Raw genomic sequence first — 23,975 nt, 5'->3', positions numbered from 1 at the left:
GGCCGCTTCACAGGCACGGGTCACACACGTTCGTGTGAACCCGGCCTTAGATGAAGATCAGATCACATTTTACGACCACTTTGTGCAGAAATCTATATCATTCCAAAGGGTTCACATACTTTTTCTTGCAACTGTATTTAAAAAAATCAAGCAGGGTGGCAAGTATAGGTATATATCTCCTTTAATAAAATCGCATGAAAGGTCCTCTTTAACTTCTCCCTCCAACCCCTTTTTAAGTTCCGTTAGTGAACTTGAATATGTAATCTTCAGATCACTTCTCCTTTATACTGCAACCTGCCACCTGCAGGCCTCTATAAGAACTACAGCTGTAATAGCCTAGGATCCTTCCTAAGGCTCCAGGCTATTACAGAGATTGAACGGCTTGCCCGATCTCCGCTCGGGGAAGCTGTTAGGGTCCAGGAGCACACGGCTCCCAGGGAAAGCCACCTCTGATGCAGTGGTCACAATTGACCACAGTATCTGTGGGTTTAATGTCCGAAGTCAGAGTTATCACCAATCACAAAGCAGAAACCTGATGACTTTTTTGCGCTCTGTGCTCACGAGCAGACGCCATCTTTAAAGGAGGTTGAATCTTTGGCATGTGTTATAAAGTATTAGTTTTTTTTTTGCATCATATAGGGATCCACTGTGGCTGCTCTGGTGGACTGGGGAAGAGGGTCTACAGCAGGGGCGTAACTAGAAGTGACTGGGCCCCACAGCAAATTTTTGTATGGGGCCCCCTCCCCCCCAAGAAAATTACTGATCGTTACTCAAAAACAACCCCTTACATAGACCGAAATATAGAAAAGTAATTTTTTAAAGTAATTAAACCAAATAAAAACTATACAAGTTTTGTATCGTATTGAGCCGCAGACTAAAGACGTCATTTTTAGTGAACGCCGTGATGTCAAAACCTCAAAAACCTTGGCGGAATTGTGTGTGTTTTTTGTTTTATTTTTTTTTAACCCACAAAGAATTTATTTTTTTCCTGCTTTCTGATACAAGACTTGGTAAATTAAGTGGCGACATTTAAAAAATGCATCTTGTCCCACACAAAAAAAGCCCTCATATGACTATGTGAATGGAAAAATAAAAAGGTTATGGCTAATGTAAAAATGAAAATGGGCCCGGTCTTTAAGGGGTAAAAGGTATTAAACTACAATGTTTTATATTGCTATTTTGCACATTTTACATACACAGCTCTGCTACACACACAGCTCTGAGTGGCATATTATATATCACTGTGTTACACATTTTACATACACAGCTCTGCGTGGCACATTATATATCACTGTGTTGCACATTTTACATACACAGCTCTGCTACACACACAGCTCTGAGTGGCACATTATATATCACTGTGTTGCACATTTTACATACACAGCTCTGCACATTATACATCCCTGTGTCGCATACAGCTCTGCTACATACACCACACACACTACTGTGCTGGATTCACACTATACACCTATCCAGGGCCGGTAGCGAATCTACATTTGGGCAAATTTAACATTTCTGCCCCTCATGATTCGTCCATTTATTGCCCCCCCCCCATGTGCCAATATCATAGTGCCATCCTCTCCCCCTGCCCCCTAATGTGCCAGTATCAAGTGCCTCTCTCCTCCCCCCTCTATGTGCCAGTATCATAGTGCCATCCTCGCCCCCTAATGTGCCAGTATCAAGTGCCTCTCTCCCTCCCCCCATGTGCCAATATCATAGTGCCATCCTCTCCCCCTGCCCCCTAATGTGCCAGTATCAAGTGCCCCTCTCCCCCCCCTCCATGTGCCAGTATCATAGTGCCATCCTCTCCCCCTGCCTCCTAATGTGCCAGTATCAAGTGCCTCTCTCCACCCCCCTCCATGTGCCAGTATCATGGCGCCAATAGCCCCCCCCCCCTGGCAGTAAAGTAACAGTCCGGTATTTAAAAAAAAAAAACACTTTTCTACTTACCTCCATGTCAGCGATGCGATGCTGGCCTTTTCCTCTTCCTGTGTTCCCAGCAGCCTCTAGTGTTGAAGATTTGGAGCTCGTGTTCCTATTTAGCCTGTCTTTCAGAAAAGTTCAAGATGGGATTCAAACCCATGGCCTTCTGTATCAGAGGCAAAGCAACTAACCACACAGCTATGACAGCTGTACAGTTAGTCACTTAAAAAAAAAAATATATAAGACTGTAGATAACTTTGATACCTAGTGTACAACATACACATGACAGTTGCCCCAACACACCCAGCTCTGCTACATCCATACACAGTGTGCTGGGGCAGCTGTCATGTGTATGTACACTAGGTATCAAAGTTACCTACAGTAGAAGTCTTATTTTTTTTTTAAAGTAACTGGTAATATAGCTGTCATAGCTGTGTGGGTAAATGCCTTGCCTCTGATGTGAAATGTCAAGAGTTCCAATCCCAGGAGAAACTTTTCTGAATGAGATTTAAATACAAGGGTCTCGTAGCTCAGAGCGTGTGCCTCAGCCTGTCAGCTCTGCAGTTATAGACAGGACACGCTGTTGGGTGCCGGGCCCCCTGTCAGCCCGGGCCCCGAAGCAGTCGCTTCCCCGGTAGTTACGCCACTGGTCTACAGTGAGACTTATACCTCCAATGAATATAAAAACTTGACTTTTAGATCCTTCAGCACCTTTATTGTGTCATTCCCTTTAAAGCTCTAGTTCCTAATTCATAATTCATAAAAGCAGGGTTGGACTGGTCCACCAAAGTACCAGTGGATCCTCTGGGGGCTCAAAAGGTCCAGGATGAAAAAAACACATTTTGATGCCTTTGGAGCCAATTACTTGCCACTAGGGTCTATTTCTTTGATTTAAAGCCTATTAGACTATTAGTCTTACCCTGCACAAAAGGATGTTATTATCATTGTCTGCTATGTTACTGATACAGTGGAGATGCAGCCATGTCACTAGTAACTAGTCAAGCTACCTCAGCTTATTTCTCTCTCCTTACCTTTATCTATCTGGTCATGTAGAGTAACTGACAGCAACAGGTAGGTCTGGGACCTGTACTTATGTGATATTAATGGAATATCCTAGTGATATGCCACCAATGTCTAAGATGTGACAACCCCTTTAAGGTTTTAATGGGGTTGGACAGCTTTAATAACTTTTTACCTAAATCTCTGAATGAGCTCACCTAAAATAAAAAATCAACTCACCTGCTCCCTATCCCAACACTGAGGCTTTGTTGAGCGATGCTTCCAGTCCCCGACCTGTAATCTTCTAGATGGGGTCATGAGCGCTGCTGCAGCCAATCATTGGCCTTAGCTGTGATGTGTCCCAAACGGCACGTGTCCCAGCAGTGAGGTGCCACTTGGGAAACACCCTCACTGCTGATTGACAGTGATTGGCTGCAGAGGTGCATGTGGCCTCATCCAGAAGTTTACAGGCTGGAGACCATGTCTATATCTAGAAGGTTGGTTTCTCATCACAATAAGTCAGGGATGCCCAACCTGCGGCCCTCCAGCTGTTGCAAATTTACAACTTCCAGTATGCCTGGACAGCCTACAGCTATTAGGGCATGCTGGGAGCTGTAGTTTTGCAACAGCTGGAGGTCCGTATGTTGAGCATCCCTGCAATAAGTAATACCATGTCATTATGATATGCCATCAGTTAATAAATGATTGGGCGCATACACCAAACATCTCCACTAATTCTTGTGGTTAAAGCACAGAAAAAACAACACTGCCCCTTTGGATTTCTTTGCTGCACAGCGCGGCTCATGATGTGGCGCTGTATAGATACTGCAATTCAGTGCCATTCCCTTGAAAGGGGCTAATGTTGTAGCTCTCTGCACAGCATCTGGTCAGGAGCAGCTCTGTGCCGAGACAAAAATCTAAAGGTTTCAAGGATTTGATGAGTTGGTGGAGACTGCCAACAACTGGATCATGATGATCATGTTATATCCTAGTAGGACTCTGATGTGGAATTCCCTTCAACGCTTTACTTCTGGCACCATAATTGATCCACAATGTTTTCACCTAAAGAACGAGCATTTGCCAGAGAGGAGCATTCCTAGGAGTGCACCTTCTTGATAATTGCCAGTCCGTGTAAAAGGTTCTTTAATGAAAATTTTATCTGCCAGTTAAAACCAGGTAGCGACACATCTTCTTTTTATTCTGATTGTAGATTTTTTATTCTGTTTGCTGAACATGATTATAGGGGCTGCTATCTTGCCTGAGCTGTTCTTAACAGCATTTAGAAAACATTAAGAAAATAGCTTTACAGCAGCCCCATGGGCCATAGAGACAATGGTCAGGAGGGGACCTCATTGACTTCTATGTGAGAGTCTTCTAGACATTCTGTGTGAACTGCACAGAGGTCATTGTACAAGGAAATAATAGATAAGCTGTGACAATCACCCATTGTGAATGGAGGATCCTGTCTTATCTATATATCGAGGTGATCATTACAGGCAGGCTTAGATAAGCAGATAACTGTAGTAAAGTGATCTGTACAGTGGCGCCTATTATTAGGCTTAGTGGCCAGAGTGAAAACTGCAAGATGTTATGTTTTATTGTTTAACCCTTTCACGCATTTGGACGTAACTGTACGTCCAAATTGCGAGTAATTTACAGCATTTGGACGTAAGGTCACATCCAAGCTTCAACCTGTCACCACATTGTCAGCTATAGTGACAGGGACAGGATCGCAACTGTCTCTGACAGCTGCCTGTCATAGCTCTCTGGCACAGGACCAATCACAGCGCTCCCGTGCCGGAGATCGCTGTCATTGGCCAGTCAGTGCAGACTGGCCAATCATAGCGTTGAATGCTGTAGTTGCTGGCATCTCCAGCTCTGACAAGCTCCTTTCTGTCAGGGAGCTTGTCAGAGAAGGAGATCGCAACTGCAGAGATTAAGAAGAAGTTAAAAAGTTATCTAAAAACCCTCCGTTCTACCTACCCAGCACCCTACAAGTCAGCCGTACATCCACCCACCCGCCTCCGTGACACTCATCAGACAGGAGATCACAGCTGGAAAGCCCGTGAAGAGGCTCTGTGTGAAGATATAAAAGATAAAAACCCTCACTTCTGCCCATCCACCACCCCAGTATTCCTCCACATTTCCACCCACTCACCTTTATGACACTGAGCTTGTCAGACAGGAGATAAGAGGAGAGCGCAGCTGCCAGAGAGAGATCGCAGCTGAGGGGCCTGTGAAAAGGCCCTGGACATAAAAGCTGTAAAAAGTTAATACATTTTTTTTTTTTTAAGTTTACAAAAAATAGTTTAAAAAAGTTAGGAAAAAACCCTGTCTGTTCTGCCCATCCCAAACAGTCCTCCACACATCCAGTGACCAACCTCTGTGACGCTTATTGTGGATATCAGAGGAGATTGCAGCTGAAGAGCCTGTTAAAAGACTCTGGACATAAAAGCTGTAAAAAGTTAATATTTTTTTTTTTTTTTCAAAGTTTAAAAAAAAAGTTAAAAAAAGTTAGGAAAAAACCCTCTCTGTTCTGCCCATCCCAAACAGTCCTCCACACATCCAGTAACCAACCTCTGTGACGCTTATTGTGGAGATCAGAGAAGATTGCAGCTGAAGAGCCTGTGAAGAGGCTATGTGTGAGAATAAAAGTTGAAAAATCAATACTGATCACCCACTGGGATCCCTGATATAAATCCTCTGATCTGCCCACACATCACCCACCCACCGAATTCTGTGACGCCACAGTCTGATGCCACAATCTGACTTCTAAGTCTGACGCCACAGTCTGACGCCACAGTCTGACATCAAAGTCTGACGCCACAGTCTGACATCAAAATCTGATGCTATTATGGCCAGAAGGCATTTTACAGCTGAGGAGGCATATGCAATTTGCTCTGATACGGACACCACCAGTAGAGTTGTAGGTCCTGCTCTGCCTGAGCTGACATGGGTAGCAGCAGACAATTACAACCCCCAACTGCTTGATTTTAGCTCCACCACAAGTCTTAAATTTGACACCACAGGATTCGAGGCCATCAATTTTTTTTACCTTTTTTTTTTCAGATTCCCTTATAAATGTAATGGTAGAGCAGACAAACATTTATGCTTGTCAGTTCATTGGCCAGAATCCCAACTCTTTCTATGCCAAAGGCCAACATTGGATCCCCGCAAATGCAGCAGAACTATGCAAATTTTGGGACATATTTCTTAGTTTTGGCATCATAGAAAAGCCAAGTATTCACAGTTATTGGTCCCCAGATATATTATATGGCACCCCCCTCTACTGCACACTTATAAGCCGAACATGTTTTGAGGCTATCCTCAAATTCCTTCACTTCACTGATAATAGTCTCTGTCCACCACCCGAAGACCTAAATTTTGATCGACTATAAAGCAAGACCATTAATTTATCATTATTCTAGTACCTTTTATATACCTGAGCAAAATATTGCTGTAGATGAATCCCTTGCTCATTTTTAAGGGGAGGATCAAATTTAGGCAATATCTCCCAAATAAAAGGGCCCGGTATAATATTAAAGTCTATAAGATCTGTGTGAGTGCCACCGGGAATACCTACCGTTTACAAATCTATGAGGTGAAGGACACTAAACTTGACCCCCCAGAATGCCCCCCATCGCTAGGTGTTAGTGGCAAGATCGTATAGGATCTTACACATCCTCTACTAGACAAAGGGTATCACTTATATATACACTAAACAAAAATATAAACGCAACACTTTCGATTTTGCTCCCATTTTGCATGAGCTGAACTCAAAGATCTGAAACATTTTCTACATACACAAAAGACCCATTACTCTCAAATATTGCTTACAAATCCGTCTAAATCTGTGTTAGTGAGCACTTCTCCTTTGCCGAGATAATCCATCCCACCTCACAGGTGTGGCATATCATGGTGCTGATTAGACAGCATGAATATTGCACAGGTGTGTCTTAGACAGGCCACTCTGAAATCTGCAGTTTGATCACACAGCACAATGCCACAGATGTCGCAACGTTTGAGGAAGCGTGCAATTGGCATGCTGACTGCAGGAATGTCTACCAGAGCTGTTGCCCGTGCAATGAATGTTCATTTCTCTAACATAAGCCGTTTCCAAAGGCATTTCAGAGAGTTTGGCAGTACATCCAACCGGCCTCACAACCGCACACCACGTGCAACCACACCAGCCCAGGACCTCCATATCCAGCATGTTCACCTCCATGATCGTCTGAGACCAGCCACCCGGACAGCTGCAGCAACAATCGGTTTGCATAACCAAAGAATTTCTGCACAAACTATCAGAAACCGTCTCAGTGAAGCTCATCTGCATGCTCGTCGTCCTCATCGGGGTCTGGACCTGACTGCAGTTCGTCGTCGTAACCGACTTGAGTGGGCAAATCCTCACATTTGATGGTGTCTGGCACGTTGGAGAGGCATTCTGATCACGGATGAATCCCGGTTTTCACTGTTCAGGGCAGATGGCAGACAGCGTGTGTGGCGTCGTGTGGCTGAGCGGTTATGGTATGGGCAGGCGTATGTTATGGACAACAAACACACGTGCATTTTATTGATGGCATTTTGAATGCACAGAGATACCGTGACGAGATCCTGAGCCCCATTGTTGTGCCATTCATCCACGACCATCACCTCATGTTGCAGCATCATAATGCACGGCCCCATATTGCAAGGATCTGTACACAATTCCTGGAAGCTGAAAACATCCCAGTTCTTGCATGGCCATCATACTTACCGGACATGTCACCCATTGAGCATGTTTGGGATGCTCTGGATCGGCGTATACGACAGCGTGTTCCAGTTCCTGCCAATATTCTGCAACTTCGCACAGATATTGAAGAGGAGTGGAACAACATTCCACAGGCCACAATCAACAACCTGATCAACTCTATACAACGGAGATGTGTTGCACTGCGTGAGGCAAATAGTGGCCACACCAGATACTGACTGGTTTTCTGACCCCCCCCAGTAAGGCAAAACTGTGCACATTTCAGAGTGTCCTTTTATTGTGGGCAGTCTAAGGCACACCTGTGCAATATTGATGCTGTCTAATCAGCACCTTGATATGCCACACCTGTGAGGTGGGATGGATTATCTCGGCAAAGGAGAAGTGCTCACTAACACAGATTTAGACAGATTTGTGAACAATATTTGAGAGTAATCGGTCTTTTGTGTATGTAGAAAATGTTTCAGATCTTTCAGTTCAGCTCATGCACAATGGGAGCAAAATCGAAAGTGTTGAGTATATATTTTTGTTCAGTGTAGATAATTTCTATAATAGTGTCCCTTTGTTGAAAGCCCATTTGTCTAGAGCCACTGCAGCCTATGGCACAATTCGTAAGAATCAGAGGCGTCTCCTCAAAACTTTCCTGGGACTATCAATGAGCATGGGAGAGAGCAGGGCTGTCTGCAGCGAAAATCTGCTTCTTGTGAAATATAGGGATAAGAGAGACGTCCTGATTTTAACCACAATCCATGATTGCAGCAGTACCCTTGTCCCTGTACGTGGGTCCACCACTCAAGCGAACAAACCTGTTTGCGTACAGGAGTATAATAAATTCATGGGCGGCATGGACCTTTCAGATCAGGTCATCAAGCCATACAACGCCATGCGAAAAACAAAAGTATGGTAAAAGAAGTTGGCTGTCCATCTGACCCAAGTTACTGTGTACAATGCCTCTACAGATATGCTGGCAATACAGATACCTTCCTGCAATTTCAGGGAAAAGTTATCAAATCCCTGATGTATACTGACCAGGATGCAGGTCACAGTGCATCTGGCAGTGATGTCTGCAGAATAATTCCTGGCCAGAATTTCGCCACAGATATTTTTCCCAATCAAAAATGAAGGCCCCAAAAAAGATGGTGTGTGAGCAAAACGTGGAATTAGAAAGGACACAATCCACCAATGTGAAACATGCCCCACAAAACCAGGTCAGTGCATTAAGGACTGCTTTAAAATTTATCATACTTCCTTGGATTTAAATACTTTTTTTTTTACTCTATATCTTCCCCTCATGCCACACATACTGGCCATTATTTTTTTTATTTTATTTAACTGACCAGCGCCATAGCTAACAAATTATAATATTATTGCAACCTCAAAACAAAACCCACAGATATTCCCACAATACTCAGTATATTGTCGGCAACTGGAAAATTACTAGAGGGAGGGTCTCTTTCACCTTGCTTGCATAGCTAGGTGAGAGGAATGAATATAGGAGAGATGATTTGCCTCAGCATTTTTTTCTTAGGTTTTGATAAACTTTTTTGGGCCTATATTTTATGGAATGGTAGGTAGGTTAGTAGTGGGATCTGCCATTCCCCCTCCCCCTAGTGCAGGAATTCCAGCTTTACCTGTCACCTCACTATAAATTCTCACAAGACTCCTAGATGAATATCATGAAGGGTGTCACCTCAGAAACCAAAAATTCTCACTATACCCCTAGATGAATACCATGAGGGGTGTCACTTTCCACAAACTAAAACTTCTTGCTATACCCCTAAATGAATTCCTTGAGGGTGTAGTCTCCAAAATGGGGTCACTTCAAGTTGGTTTCTTTTTTTGGGTTCACCTCAAAGCCTCTGCATTTGTCCAGCAAAATCTACCCTCCAAAATCCTAATAGCTCTCCTTCCCTTCCAAGCCTTGTTGTGTGCCCATACAGCAGTTTGGGCACACAATTGCCATATTGCTGTATTCAGGGTAAAATGTGTAACAAACTACGTGGTGCATTTTGTGTTTGAATTCCTTGTGAAACAGCAAAATGTGGGGATAAATTTAATTGCAAAAAATGTAATTTTTTTTATTTTATGGCTTAGTGTTGATAAATTTTGTGAAACACCTGTGGGGCCAAAACAATCACTGCATGCCTACAGGGTTTACAAAGTTTTTAAAATCAGTTTTGAATAATTTGAGGGGTATACTTTCTAAAATGGGGTAATTTATGGGTGGTTTCTACTATGTAAGCCCCACAAAGTGACTTCATAACTGAACAGATTCTTAAAAAAGTGGTTTTTGGAAATGTTCTTAAAAATTAAAAAATTTGCTTGGAAAATTCGAAGCCTTCACAATATCAGAATGGCTTGGATAAGTAAAGCGTTCCAAAATTATTACCACATAAAGTGACACATGTCAGATTTGAAAAATGGGGCTCCGGCTTTTGGTTGCTTAAAGGGGTTAAATATAGATATTGACATGGGAAATTAAAAATAACATTATCAAAAATTCTTTAATAATATGTTAAACATAAAAATGTGATTTATACACTAGATCATTTTCTGATGACACATTCCTTTTAACGCTTTTTCTGGCACCATAATTGATCTAAAAGGCTTTCACCTGAAGAATGAGCGTTTGCAATTACAGTATCAGGAATGAGCATTCTTAGGAGTGCACCTTCCCCGAATGTCAGCCCATGTAAAGGGGTCTTAAGAGGTGGATTCTCTCCAGGGGGTTGCAAGCACTAACTATTTAGGGGTTCGGCGCAGGGTACTCCACTTCCATTTACCTATATGCCCTATTTAATGTAGATAACTCCTTTAAGCAGCTAAAGTAGAAAACCCAATAATGCAACCTGTGACCATATCTTCACATGCCCTGCCAGTCTATCTAAGTGGTCCCTGGAGCGGCAATGTTCTTTTCGGTATCATCTGCACATAAGAGTCTGAAAGGCGTCGAAAGCTTGACCAAACTGCAGTTTGCATCTGGTCCAGCAGAGGGGGGTGTGCCTGTGTGAAAAGTGTTCTCCCTTATTTTGTTTTATTTATGGCTGTGTCGATAAGAGTCGATAAAACCCTCTAAGTGAGCAGTGAGAGGTAACAGCTTCAGACGAACAGCTACAAATATCCCCTTACAATCTTGTGCGGCAGGTACAGCGGCTCCGAGACACTCACTGAAGGCCAGAGAGGTTGAGCAGTAATACAATGTAACAGAATAAAATATCAATATCAATATTGTGAGATATTTATGTATACTGGGGCGAGAAGGAACGCAACCAGAGAGACCCGGGTAAACCTAGGCAGGGCGAAGAACAAAGTAATAGCAGCGTTCATTTCTAAGAGCGGAGCAGAGAGGGATAAACAAGAAAATAAAAGCCGCATGAGAGATAGCGGTGCGCATCATACAAAGAGGAGCACAACGGAAAATTGCTTTGAACAGTCATAATAATAGCAAAAGCAATACAAGATAACTACATATACGGTATTACACTGGTAGATAGCCACGCATTTAATAGGAAGAGATAGGAAAGATGGCTGTAAATATTACACAGAGAGCAGCCAGGGAAGTGATACTTCTTTATATGACAATGTGAGATGGCGGTATATTCTGCAGAGTAATAAAGAACAGGTGATAGTCACATGGTTCCCAATGTAAAATCTATAACGGGGCCCTCACCTACTATGCGCCAGTTTTAATACTGGTGACTCCTTAAGTGGCAAGCGGCCACCTTAGACACCAAGACCTGGTGCAACTTCTTCTTCTGTGCCTCCCCTATAGCTATACCCTAAACCTACAGTATATATACACAGGGGCAGGAGCTGATACATATCTATATTAGAGTGAAATCCAGTTATTCTACAGGGTGGGCCATTTATATGGATACACCTTAATAAAATGGGAATGGTTGGTGATATTAACTTCCTGTTTGTGGCACGTTAGTATATGTGAGGGGGGAAACTTTTCAAGATGGGTGGTGACCATGGCGGCCATTTTGAAGTTGGCCATTTTGAATCCAACTTTAGTTCTTTCAATAGGAAGAGGGTCATGTGACACATCAAACTTATTGGGAATTTCACACGTAACTTTATTCTTTCATGAGTTATTTACAAGTTTCTGACCACTTAGAAATGTGTCCAATGTGCTGCCCATTGTGTTGGATTGTCAATGCAACCCTCTTCTCCCACTCTTCACACACTGATAGCAACAGCGCAGGAGAAATGCTAGCACAGGCTTCCAGTATCCAAAGTTTCAGGTGCTGCACATCTCGTATCTTCACAGCATAGACAATTGCCTTCAGATGAAAGTCTAAGGGGGTCAGATCGGGAGACCTTGGGGGCCATTCAACTGGCCCACGACGACCAATCCACTTTCCAGGAAACTGTTCATCTAGGAATGCTCAGACCTGACACCCATAATGTGGTGGTGCACCATCTTGCTGGAAAAACTCAGGGAATGTGCCAGCTTCAGTGCATAAAGAGGAAAACACATCATCATGTAGCAATTTTGCATATCCAGTGGCCAGTTGAATGGCCCCCAAGGTCTCCCGATCTGACCCCCTTAGACTTTTATCTTTGGGGTCATCTGAAGGCAATTGTCTATGCTGTGAAGATACGAGATGTGCAGCACCTGAAACTACGGATACTGGAAGCCTGTGCTAGCATTTCTCCTGCAGTGTTGCTATCAGTGTGTGAAGAGTGGGAGAAGAGGGTTGCATTGACAATCCAACACAATGGGCAGCACATTGAACACATTTTATAAGTGGTCAGAAACTTGTAAATAACTCATGAAAGAATAAAGTTACGTTAAAACCAAGCACACCATTGTTTTTCTTGTGAAATTCCCAATAAGTTTGATGTGTCACATGACCCTCTTCCTATTGAAAAAACTAAAGTTGGATTCAAAATGGCCGACTTCAAAATGGCCGCCATGGTCACCACCCATCTTGAAAAGTTTCCCCCCTCACATATACTAATGTGCCACAAACAGGAAGTTAATATCACCAACCATTCCCATTTTATTAAGGTGTATCCATATAAATGGCCCACCCTGTAGATACGTAGACTGCATAGAGAAGGCATTAAATGCTGCAGATCCTCAAGCAAATTGTACAAGTCTATAAAAAAGTGTATTTTATTATTTATTTTTTCATACTCAAGTGATTGGTCTGAGCTGTAATGCCAGACAACAGCCCACGTAAATGAGAGTCACTGTTTTTGGAGATAAAAAGCTTTTTTTTTTTTAATAGTCTTGTCCTTTAAGAAGAGGGAATGGTGAGAATAATGCATTGGTTGACACGTTGCTCCCCTTCAGACAGGTTCTGTAGTAGCTGGGGTATGTATTATAAGATCTAGTAAATTGTTCTAGGTTGTTCTTTGACGACAAAGGGACTACAGCTCGTGATCGCTTGTCATGTAGTTCCCTCCAAGGGGTAAGGATATACTTGGTTTTAGGGGAAGAAAATAGAGACTGAAGGACATGGGGTATAGAACCATGTGCCCTTGAGAGACTTACCTTTAAAGGGCATCTGACAGCAGATTTGTACTTATGACACTGGTTGACCTGTTACATGTGCACTTGGCGGCTGAAGACATCTGTGTTGGTTCCATGTTCATATGTGCCCGCATTGCTGAGAAACATGAAGTTTTAACATATTCAAATGAGCCTCTAGGAGCAACGGGGGCGTTGTCATTACACCTCGAGGCTCTGCTCTCTCTGCAACTGCCGCGTCCTCTGCACTTTGATTGAATTTAGGAGAAGCCAGGTGTGATGATGTTTACACTGCCTATCCCTGTTAATCAAAGTGGAGATGGCGAAGCAACTGCAGAGATAGTATCTACGGTAGGTGTAATGACAACACCCCCGTTGCTCCTAGAGGCTCATTTGGATATATTAAAACATAATTTTTCTCAGCAATGCGGACACATATGAACATGGGACCAACGCAGATGCCTTCAGCTGCCAAGCGCACATGTAACAGGTCAGCCAGTGTCATAGGTGCAAAACTGCTGATAGCTGTAGAAGTGTGGGGGGGGGGGGGGGGGAGGGGGGATATGGATGACATCAACAGGAATTGTATAACAGGTTTATGTCTATAATATAATTTTTTTTGGCAACTACTTGCATTTCCCATGTAATAATAATTCTGGAACATCTTTTCTTATGATACATTGTTGTACTAGTCCTCTACTAGGAGTTATGAATACATTGGTAGCAGTTTGTAAAGATGGTCCAGATGGGTGTTACTAGTTTAGGTTGTGTCCCTTCACAGGCTGATATTATCCAATCAGTGCTTCCAGTTCTCAGACTGTGCAGGGACACCCCCCCCCCCCTCCCAATTGGTAACACCCCGCTGGACCTTTACTGCAAACTGCCATTCATTTATAAACTTCTAGCAGGGATAATAAAAGAATGGTACAACATAGAGCCATAAGAATAGGTGCTCCAGAATTGAGAATCCAAATAGTAGCTGAGACAGACATGTCAGGAGAGGGGACAGCTCCTCTTTAGCTATAACCCTTGACTCCAAGGGAAACAAGGCGTCGTAAGCAATGCCTACAGAGGTACCAGTTTTTGTCAGTGACTGATGGGTACTCTAGGTGCCTGCTGTCCTGACAATCCATAGATCAATGCCTCTGGAAAGCTACTGAATGCACTCAATGGACTTCTAACATTCATTTTCCGATACTCAGCTATTACAACTGTTGTTGTGCCCTACTTGCACATTCATATCCCAATATGGCTACCATTCTATAGAGACAAGTAGGGAATACAGGGGTTTTTACAGGAAGGTATTCAGTCATCATCAATCCTCTAAAAGCTGAGCATGAGTTGGAATATGTAGTAAGAAAATATGAGTAAAATAGTAGTGCATGCCCTGTTCTCTCCTATAAGATGTGACACTCTTTCACCTCTACCTAGCATAGCGCACATGCCTATGGCACGCCGTGTATGTCATGTTGGCTCGGCGGAGTTGCCTGCACCCCAAAGCTCTGCGTAACCTTTTTTGCAGCACCATCAAATGTGCAGAGCAGATAACCAAGACAGGGAAGTAGCCCAGAGGGGGCCAAAGGGGCTCCTGCTCTATTTCTATTAGGTTTACTAAGAGCACTGCTCATTCGTGACCACATAAGTGTCTGCAAGCAGTCACTGGCAAGGCTAAATCTAACTCTGCAAGGAGACGGAGTGACAGGGATTGAAATGAGCTACAAATGAGCCCCTTATCCTAACAAGGTCTCCACTCCCCTACTGAAGGAAGGTTATTGGAGACAAATTGGCACGGACAGGGTGTGAAACCTTAACAGAAATGGCACTGACAAGAGCTGTAGGACACCACGTACATTAAACATGGTCCCAGGAATCACATCTGTTGTATTTGTATTAAATGATGAAAGGTAAAGTACAGCTCATGTGTGAATCAGCCCCTAAGATGTAGACCCTGTGATTGGCTTCACAATCTGCTCCAAATGGGATGGCAGGATGTTTGGGGTCAATTTTTGTGTTAGATCCTTGGTGCCCCGGATGCTGGCTTTTGTAAAACATGGTGCAAATGCCTGAGAGAGTTTTGATGGCAGCCATATTGGTTTTAAAGGGACACTTCCATCAGAACGAGTGTATATTTAAACTCGATATTCATATAAAACAACTTTTTTTTTGAATTTTTGGATGTTTTTCTTTTTCATTTTGGCAGTACTACACCATTGAAAATTAAATGAAGAGTATTGTCCTTTTGCAGCAGTTATCACACAGAGAGAAAAATGCTTTACTGATAATCCACTGTCAGTTTACTGCTGCTGCGAAGGGAAGATGTAATTTGGATGGTCATCCTCATTATAATGATAGGTGTAGAATTGGGATAACAGTATGAGAGCTCTATTGTTCTTTTGATAAGCCTAGATAAAGATGCCCACAGAAGAGCATTGTACTTTTCAGTGTAATGTGTGATTCTCTAATTGAGTCGCTCCAGGGGGTCTCTCTCTGGTTGGAGTGAATGGTCTGACTGAGAAAGTCAAGCAAGGAAGTACTGTAAGACCAAGGAGGATGTTAAAGAGCTGGGAAAGGAAGCAGAATACATGGAGAGACTTAAAAAATTATATTCAGAAAACCATCCACCTGTTTTTCATAAAATAAACAAAATACATAGAGTATATGAAGCACCCTAGTAGGAGCATTGTAACAGCAGCTGCTGTGCGCCGCTGTTCTCCTGCTTACCGCCGCAGTCCTGGGCGCCGTGTTCAGAGGTGATCTGCTGCCTGTGCTTCCTGATTCACCGCTGCAGTCCTGGGCAGTCCTTGCAGGTACAGTTTGTTCTGGGATCCGCTCCATAGTTTCTTGCTGCTTCTTCCCTGCAGCAGTTCTTTAAGGGCCGGCGCGCGTCACTTCGTGTGCTTTATGGGTTAGATCATGTGACCTCGCTGACAAATCCTAGCCCTATATATTTACTTCTGGCCTGATTCTTCAAACCACCTTTCTACTGCACCAATCCCCAGGGAGCAACGGCAAGAGGAAGTACATTGTGACACAACAACTCATCAGGACCACTACCACTCCCATCCTCTGCACCAGCTCCTCAGGGGCTCGTTGCATATACACACATAGGCTGTTGTTATTATGTGCTAAAAATCAATTAGATGGAAGTGTCTCTTTAAATAAGAAAGAAAAGAGTTTGATTCACCTACAGTAGTAACCATTGCATTGTGTAGCTTCTCACTTATTAAAGTAGAAGTAATGGAGATCCACTGCTGCTGCGTGTCCTCAAAAAAAGCCAGGTTAAACAAACCATAGAGTATGTAATCTGCAGTATGAAGCCTGGGATCATTGAGGCTGTGTAAGCCGTGTACCATGGTGGGCTACCCAGGATACAGCGAAGTCACGAACGAGGAAAACAACTCCACCACCAGCTTTTGCCAAAACAGAATTTTACTTAAACGTGGTAATGAACACAACCACAACTGCTGGGAACATACAATAAATGTACATACACCCAGCCCGAAGGCTGAGACCCTTGTGCTGCACAGCGCGGCGCCCTCCGATGGATGCAGGAGGAAAGTGCGATAATTTACCTATTGGCGGGCACAACTAAACTGCCACACCTTACCTGATATTACCTTAGAAAAACAAGAATAACTGTATGGGTGTGTGGTACAGGCTAGCCTGCGGTGCAGCACAACAGCTTACAATCTTACAAGGCTCTACAGGATTCCCCCTCCCATAACTGTTGTTGTAGCACGTGCCTGAGTATTCCTCCTGAACAAAACGCCAGCCTGGCTTGAGTTTGTGGGGAAGTTTATCAGCTCTCCGGTGTGAAATGTACCTTTAAATTATGGAGTCCTTGCAATGAACAATAGCAACACTTGTGGCCTGACACAAACAGAGACCCTATCTAACTAACTACAGCCCTGGTCTCAGTCTCTAGACGCCAACACTGTAATGAGGTGCGTGCACGATCTTACCGACCCAGGTCTGCTCTGCCTTCCGCTGGTGACTCTGAACAGAACAAGTGCCTCTCCAACAAGCATTCGGTCCTGCAGTGTATGTCGCTTTGCTCCTCAGCTCTCATCAGCGTTCCTGAAAGCAATCCTTGTTCCTCTGGACAGGATCAGGGTCTTGGACACAAGCAGCTTCACTTGGCTGCCGCTCTGGTCACTGAGGTATGCCCCCACACCTGGATGCTGTCGGATCCTCTGCAGACACAGTTCCTCAGTCTCAGCTCCCTCTAAGATGCTGCTCCCTTTCTCTTCCTCTCCAGGCTTTGTGTAACTCCACTTCTCATGAATATGGAAATATAAGCAGTCTGTAGCAGTGTTTAGGAAACAGCAGCATCTTGTGGCCAAACAGCAGAATGTCAGTCCAGATAATTTAATTTAATCTACACAAACAGTTTTTAGAGAAGGAGAGCTGTTTTCCCATCTCACAACTGTAAGGTATTTCTGATGTGTGGATGACATCAATGATGGTGAGGAAGTTGATGAAATTATGAGATGAAGACTTTATTAATATGGTACATAATGTGGCTTGACACTGTATCAGTGTTGACCCTCTCCACCGACCTAGCGTCCCTCCACTGCTTCCGTGGCACCATATCCGACCAGACTGTCACCAAACCTGGAAATTGAGCCCACAAACGCAATAAATCAAATTTAATATCCTTCGTGAGCTCCCTAAAGGGACGCACCCCCAAATCATTCCCCCCCTTTCAAACTTGCGGAACTGCCCGCCGGATCCGGCAATATGGACGCAAACTGATTGCATTTGTCAGACGGATCAGGATCGTGATCCGTATGACAAATGCATTGAAATGCCGGATCCGTCTCTCCGGTGTCATCAGGAAAAAAAGGATCTGGCATTTCTTTTTTTATTTCTTTTTTCGGTCTGAGCATGCGCAGTCCGCAATGCTGGATCCGTTTTGCTGGAACACTCGGAATTAATGCATTTCAATGGTAAAAAATGCCGGATCCGGCGGCATTATTATCTCCGTCCTGAAAAGTCAAAAAGACTGAACTGAAGACATCCTGATGCATCCTGAACGGATTGCTCTCCATTCAGGATGCATTAGGATAAAACTGATCAGTTCTTTTCCGGTATTGAGCCCCTGTGACGGAACTCAATGCCGGAAAAGAATAACGCTAGTGTGAAAGTACCCTAGTTCCCATTGAAATGCATTAATGCTGGATCCGGCCCCGAGTGTTCTGGCAAAACGGATCCGGCATTGCGGTCTGCGCATGCTCAGACCGCAAAAAATTTGAAAAAAATAAATGCCGGATCCGTTTTTCCGGATGATACCATAGAGACGGATCCGGCATTTCAATGCATTTGTCATACGGATCAGGATCCTGATCTGTCTGACAAATACCATCAGTTTGCATGCGTTTTGACAGATCCGGCAGGCAGTTCCATCGACGGAACTGCCTGCCGGAATCCTCTGCCGCAAGTGTAAAAGTACCCTTAGATGCATATTAGATATATATTGGAAGAAAAGACACTGGTCCAGATTTACTAATCCTGTAGATGGGGAGACTTAGACTGACTGTCTAGACCTGCGCCAGATTTATCGCTTGACAAGCGTATTGTCGAGTCGTTCCCCTATTCCCCCCCTATTCCCAAACAAATAAAGACGCAACACCACAGGTGGATTTTATTGGCCACAGCAGCCATTTATTAAATAACAAACATACAATAAATAATATAAATAACCAACCCCAAAAGGCCTTCCCACCTGAAGGCCCGCCCAAGGAAAACCTAAAACACAGTGATGGTCCTTGGAGCCCTGCAAACCTGACGGGTATCTGCCCCGCCCCTCAAATTAAATTACCTCTAGCCGATAAACGCCAGCTCAGAGGCAGAAAACGGTAACCATGGGCAACAAACGTGGGCAGATACCCGCCATATCACGCCCCAAATTCCAGTACCTGGGGAGTCCAGAGCCCACTTGGTTCCCTCCCAACTACGCCAGATCCACCATAACCACCAACTCCAAGGACCCACCACCGCCCCGGCCGCTATGACATTAGAAAAAACAGTCCCTGCTTGACCAAACCAAAAATCCACCCATAACCACTCTGCCATAATCCAAGAATCGCCATCACTTCCAGGAAACCCAACCACTGCTTGAAAAACGCAGCCCAAAGGGTTGGTGGGTGGGGGCTGCTGCAGATCGGCTGTTCCCTGCAAAATGGCCCCTCTTCCCGCTCCTCCCACCCCTTTTAAAACCTTACCCCCTCCCCAAATGCAACGCCCGCACTTTACTTCCCAATTAACCCATTAACTCCCTAACAGCTCCACTCCCTTCAAGCCTCTGTCATGCCAGGCCTCCCCCCAGGCTTGGAGTCCTAGGTCCGGCCTGTATTTGACAAGCGTATTGTTGAGTCATTCCCCTATGTCCCCCCTATTCCCAACCAAATAAAGATGCAACAAATAACAAACATACAATAAATAAATAACAAACATACAATAAATAATATAAATAACCAACCCCAAAAGGCCTTCCCACCTGAAGGCCCGCCCAAGAAAAACCTAAAACACGGGGAGGGTCCTTGGAGCCCTGCAAACCTGAAGGGTATCTGCTTCGCCCCTCAATTAAATTACCTCTAGCCGATAAACGCCAGCTCAGAGGCAGAAAACGGTAACCATGGGCAGATACCCGCCATATCACGCCCCAAATTCCAGTACCTGGGGAGTCCAGAGCCCACTTGGCTCCCTCCCCACCACGCCAGATCCACCATAATCACCAACTCCAAGGACCCACCACCGCCCACGATCCAAGATGGTGACACCTCACCTCCTTGCCTCCTGCCACACCCGCAAAGCCAACTTAATCCTGTCCTGTAAACCCGAACACCATAAATCTATCCCCACCCCGTTCAGGTGTACTCAATCCCCCCTCCAAAACGGCCCCTCTCCAACTTCCAAATACCTATGACGCAGCGCAAAACCGCCATTCCTCACCACAAAATGCCCTATTGCCCTTTTAACTTTGATCCTGGCCTTGTTGACCCTCTCCACCGACCTAGCGTCCCTCCACTGCTTCCGTGGCACCATATCCGACCAGACTGTCACCAAACCTGTAAACTGAGCCCACAAACGCAATAAATCAAATTTAATATCCCTTGTGAGCTCCCTCAAGGGACGCACCCCCAAATCATTCCTCCCCACATGTAACACCAATATCCCCGGGGCAACATCTAACCTTGCAAATCTATGGAATTCTGGAAGAACCCGACTCCACAGCATTCCTCTCATCCCCAACCAGCGAATCACTGCCACCTCTCTCGAAAAACCCAGTTGCCATCCATCTGGCCTAACTGCTGCCCGCAATGCTCCCCAGAACACGTACGAGTGCCCCATGATCCACACCAGGCATGCCGAACCACCTGCAGGAAACACAAAATACAACATATCAACAAGGACATCCCTCACATGCCACCCGACCCTGACAAAACTCCATTCTCCCACTTATAACAACGCAGGCCTAACAACAGGACCGGAACCGGATAGACTCCCATCGCCCTATGCGACGAATGACATCATCCCCCAACCCCCTCCTAGCGGCCTCCGTGGCCGCGCCAATCCGTGAAGAGTGACTCCCAAACAGCGGGGGTATCTATCCAACCTTGCCAAACAACCCCATAGCACTGCTAAAAACTGGAAACATGAAAGAAAAGACCCATCCTCATGTACCAACAGTGGCCCATCACCCCCAACCGTGCCCTCGCAAAATTATTTAAGACACTGAACCGGGCACGTAACCGATCCCACAACCTGGTATAAAACAACCCGACAAACCCGACCCAACTGATCCGTTTTAGATCTCCTAATACAAAATTCCACCCTGTCCGCAAATAACTCCACATTCTCTCTCTGAAAGCCACCCGCACGACTCTTACTCGGACTTACCAATTCCCCAATGCGCAATGCTCCGAAAAAACGCCAAAGAAAAAGCTAATTGAAACAACCTAACCTCCCCAACACACACACAAACCCGACTCAACTGCTCCATCATGTCCACTAATAGCGTGAAGGAAATAGGCCTACGCTTATCCTCCCTGGGAGACTGCCTCCTCCAACCCTTTAATGCCTGCAACACCCAAAATGATTTTGTCACAACTGGTTTAGCCCGACACTTACAACCAAAAGCCACTCCCGCCATAAACTTCCCCATTCTGGACACCGACCACCCCTCCTCTCTGCAATGCCCCACAGACAACAACAACAGAACCCCATCTTCTAAACCGTGCCCCTGAAAATGCTGACACCATTCCTCCCAAACCCTTATCATATCCCGCCCAGGTCCCTGCTGACAATGATCCCCTCACCAACTCTCCAACTGACCAAATAGCAGATTCCACAGCTCCTGGGGAAAGCTCGCTCCCTGTTCGTCTGCCTCCAGTGCCAACACCCGAAACCGGTCCCACTAAAAACTAGACAATGCATCCGCAATTAAGTTACTTCCCACGGGCACATGAGTCGCTACTATCCAAGCATTCAGTGATAGACAACCCAAAACCAAATGCTGAAGCAAGCACACAACTGGTGGAGATGAAGCCGAAATGCGATTAATAGCCTCCACCACCCCCAAGTTGTCACAATGGAATCGCACCTTCCTATTTCCGAAAAATTCCCTCCAAATGGACACAGCCACCACAATGAGAAAAAGCTCTAGCAACACTAAATTCTTCAACCCAGCCTTCTTCCCTCCATCTCAGCGGCCACTCTCCTACACATAACCGACCTTGTAAATACGGCCCAAAACCGTGCCCACCTGCCGCATCAGTAAACAAGTCCATCCGCCATCCATAACGACGCCCATTATACCCTTCCAAATCAACCCGCAGTTCCCAATTAAGCAGCCCAAAATGATGAGGAGCCTGAATCCCCGCTATCGGCCTTGCCAATTTCCTACAAAAAATCCGCCCCATAGGCATAATACGACACGCAAAATTCAGCTTAACCAACAAAGACTGCAACTTGCGTAGCCACATCTTTTTTCGCCCACCTGCTGCTGACACCTCACGCCGAAGATCATCCAACTTGTCCTCAGGCAACCTGCACTCCATCGCCCCAGTATCTATGACGATACCCAAAAAACTCAGCACCGTCGTAGGGCCTTCAGTTTTTTCCCGCGCCAAGGGAACCCCAAAAAGTTCTGGCATGGCTTCAAAAGAATGCAACTTCACGGAGCATCCATTCGAACTTGGCGACCCAATAAACAAAAAATCATCCAAATAATGGATAATCGAACCCCAACCCGACCATTCACGCGCCACCCATTCCAAAAACGTGCTAAACGTCTCAAAATAAGCACACGACACCGAACAGCCCATAGGCAAACACTGATCAACAAAAAAAAACTGTCCCAAAAACAACCCAGCAAATGCTGACAATCCGGGTGGTTGGTAAAAAATCTAAAAGCCGCCTCAATATCCACCTTAGCCAACAATGCTCCTCGCCCATAAGACCGAACCCAACGAACACAACTCCAGCGCAATCCCGTCGTTAACTGAATCCCCTTTTGGAAATGAAAATTTATTAGGCTCCCTCTTTGGCACAACGCCCAATGGTGACACCCGCAGATCCTGCATCGGCAGGTCCAAAAGGGCACTGCCATGTGACCTAACTCCACCTCTTTTCGCAATTTCTCAGTCACAACCCCTAGACGCTCCATTGCTGACTTAAAATTTTTTCTCCCTTGCCAAAACTCGCCCTCAACGAACGGAATCTGAAAACCCTCCCTAAAACCAACCAACAAAAACACAGCCGCCTCCTCATTAGGGTACCTATTAAGAAAGGTCGCCATCTCTGTTACCCGAATTGGCGTCTGCCCCTTTTCCGTACCCATCGCCCCCCCCTTTTCCTTTACGACTTTTGAAGCACCGCTGCGCTCCATGATTCCCCCCACATGAGGAACACTCATGCCTGAATTTACACTTATCCCCATACCGGCATCCCCCCTCGTTAAACTGGAAACATTATCCCTTTTGCAAGGCCGCTGAGCGCTCCGATTTCCCAGAACGCACGGCGCCCCCTGGAAAGGACTGCCCCGCCCTGACTGGAGCCATCACCCGCATCCACAAACCTATATCCTTATGATCCCACCGTATGCTAGACCTAGCTGCTTTTCATTGCCAACATTGCTCATCATACCTCAACCACCCAAGCCCCCCATACAGTGATGGCCAGTTCGCAGTGTTCACCAGCGAACACATGCGGGCTGCCATCTTGACTCACAAGTCTGGCAATGCACAGGTAAGCCCTTGTGAGTCAAGATGGCAGCCCACATGTGTTCGCTGGCGAACACTGCGAACTGGCCATCACTGCCCCCATATACCCTATACGCCTCCTCTATCGCGTCCAGATAACAGAAAAGCGCGGAACAATTCTCCGGCGCCTTCTCCCCAGTGACACTGGCCAGGATTACAAACGCTTGCATCCAGTTGGAAAATGTCTGCGGGATCAAATGGGATCGCCTATCCTCGTCTTCCTTCTTTTTATCATCCTTCCTCTCCCTATCCAAATAAAACCTTTCAAGTGGGAGCAATGAAAAAATATCCATGTATTCCCCCTTCCAAATTTTCTCTTTTACCTCCATCCTCAAGTGTGCCCCCAGAGGCCCCTCAAAGCAAACATATACTTCCCCTCTCGCTGCGTCATCCTTACCACCCTCACTCTCCCTAACTCCACCCATATCCTCCGGCCCCTGTAACGATGCCCCCGAATACCCGCTGGCCCCTGCACCCCCTTACTACTGAACCTTGCACACCCCAAGTGCCAACGGTGACCCCATCCCTGGTCCTTTACCCGCCAGCCCTTTTACTAACTCTC

Source organism: Bufo bufo, chromosome 6 (genome assembly GCF_905171765.1).
Source record: "Bufo bufo chromosome 6, aBufBuf1.1, whole genome shotgun sequence".
Taxonomy (NCBI): domain Eukaryota; kingdom Metazoa; phylum Chordata; class Amphibia; order Anura; family Bufonidae; genus Bufo; species Bufo bufo.
The sequence above is the reverse complement of the archived record's forward strand: the minus strand, read 5'-3'. Positions refer to the sequence as shown.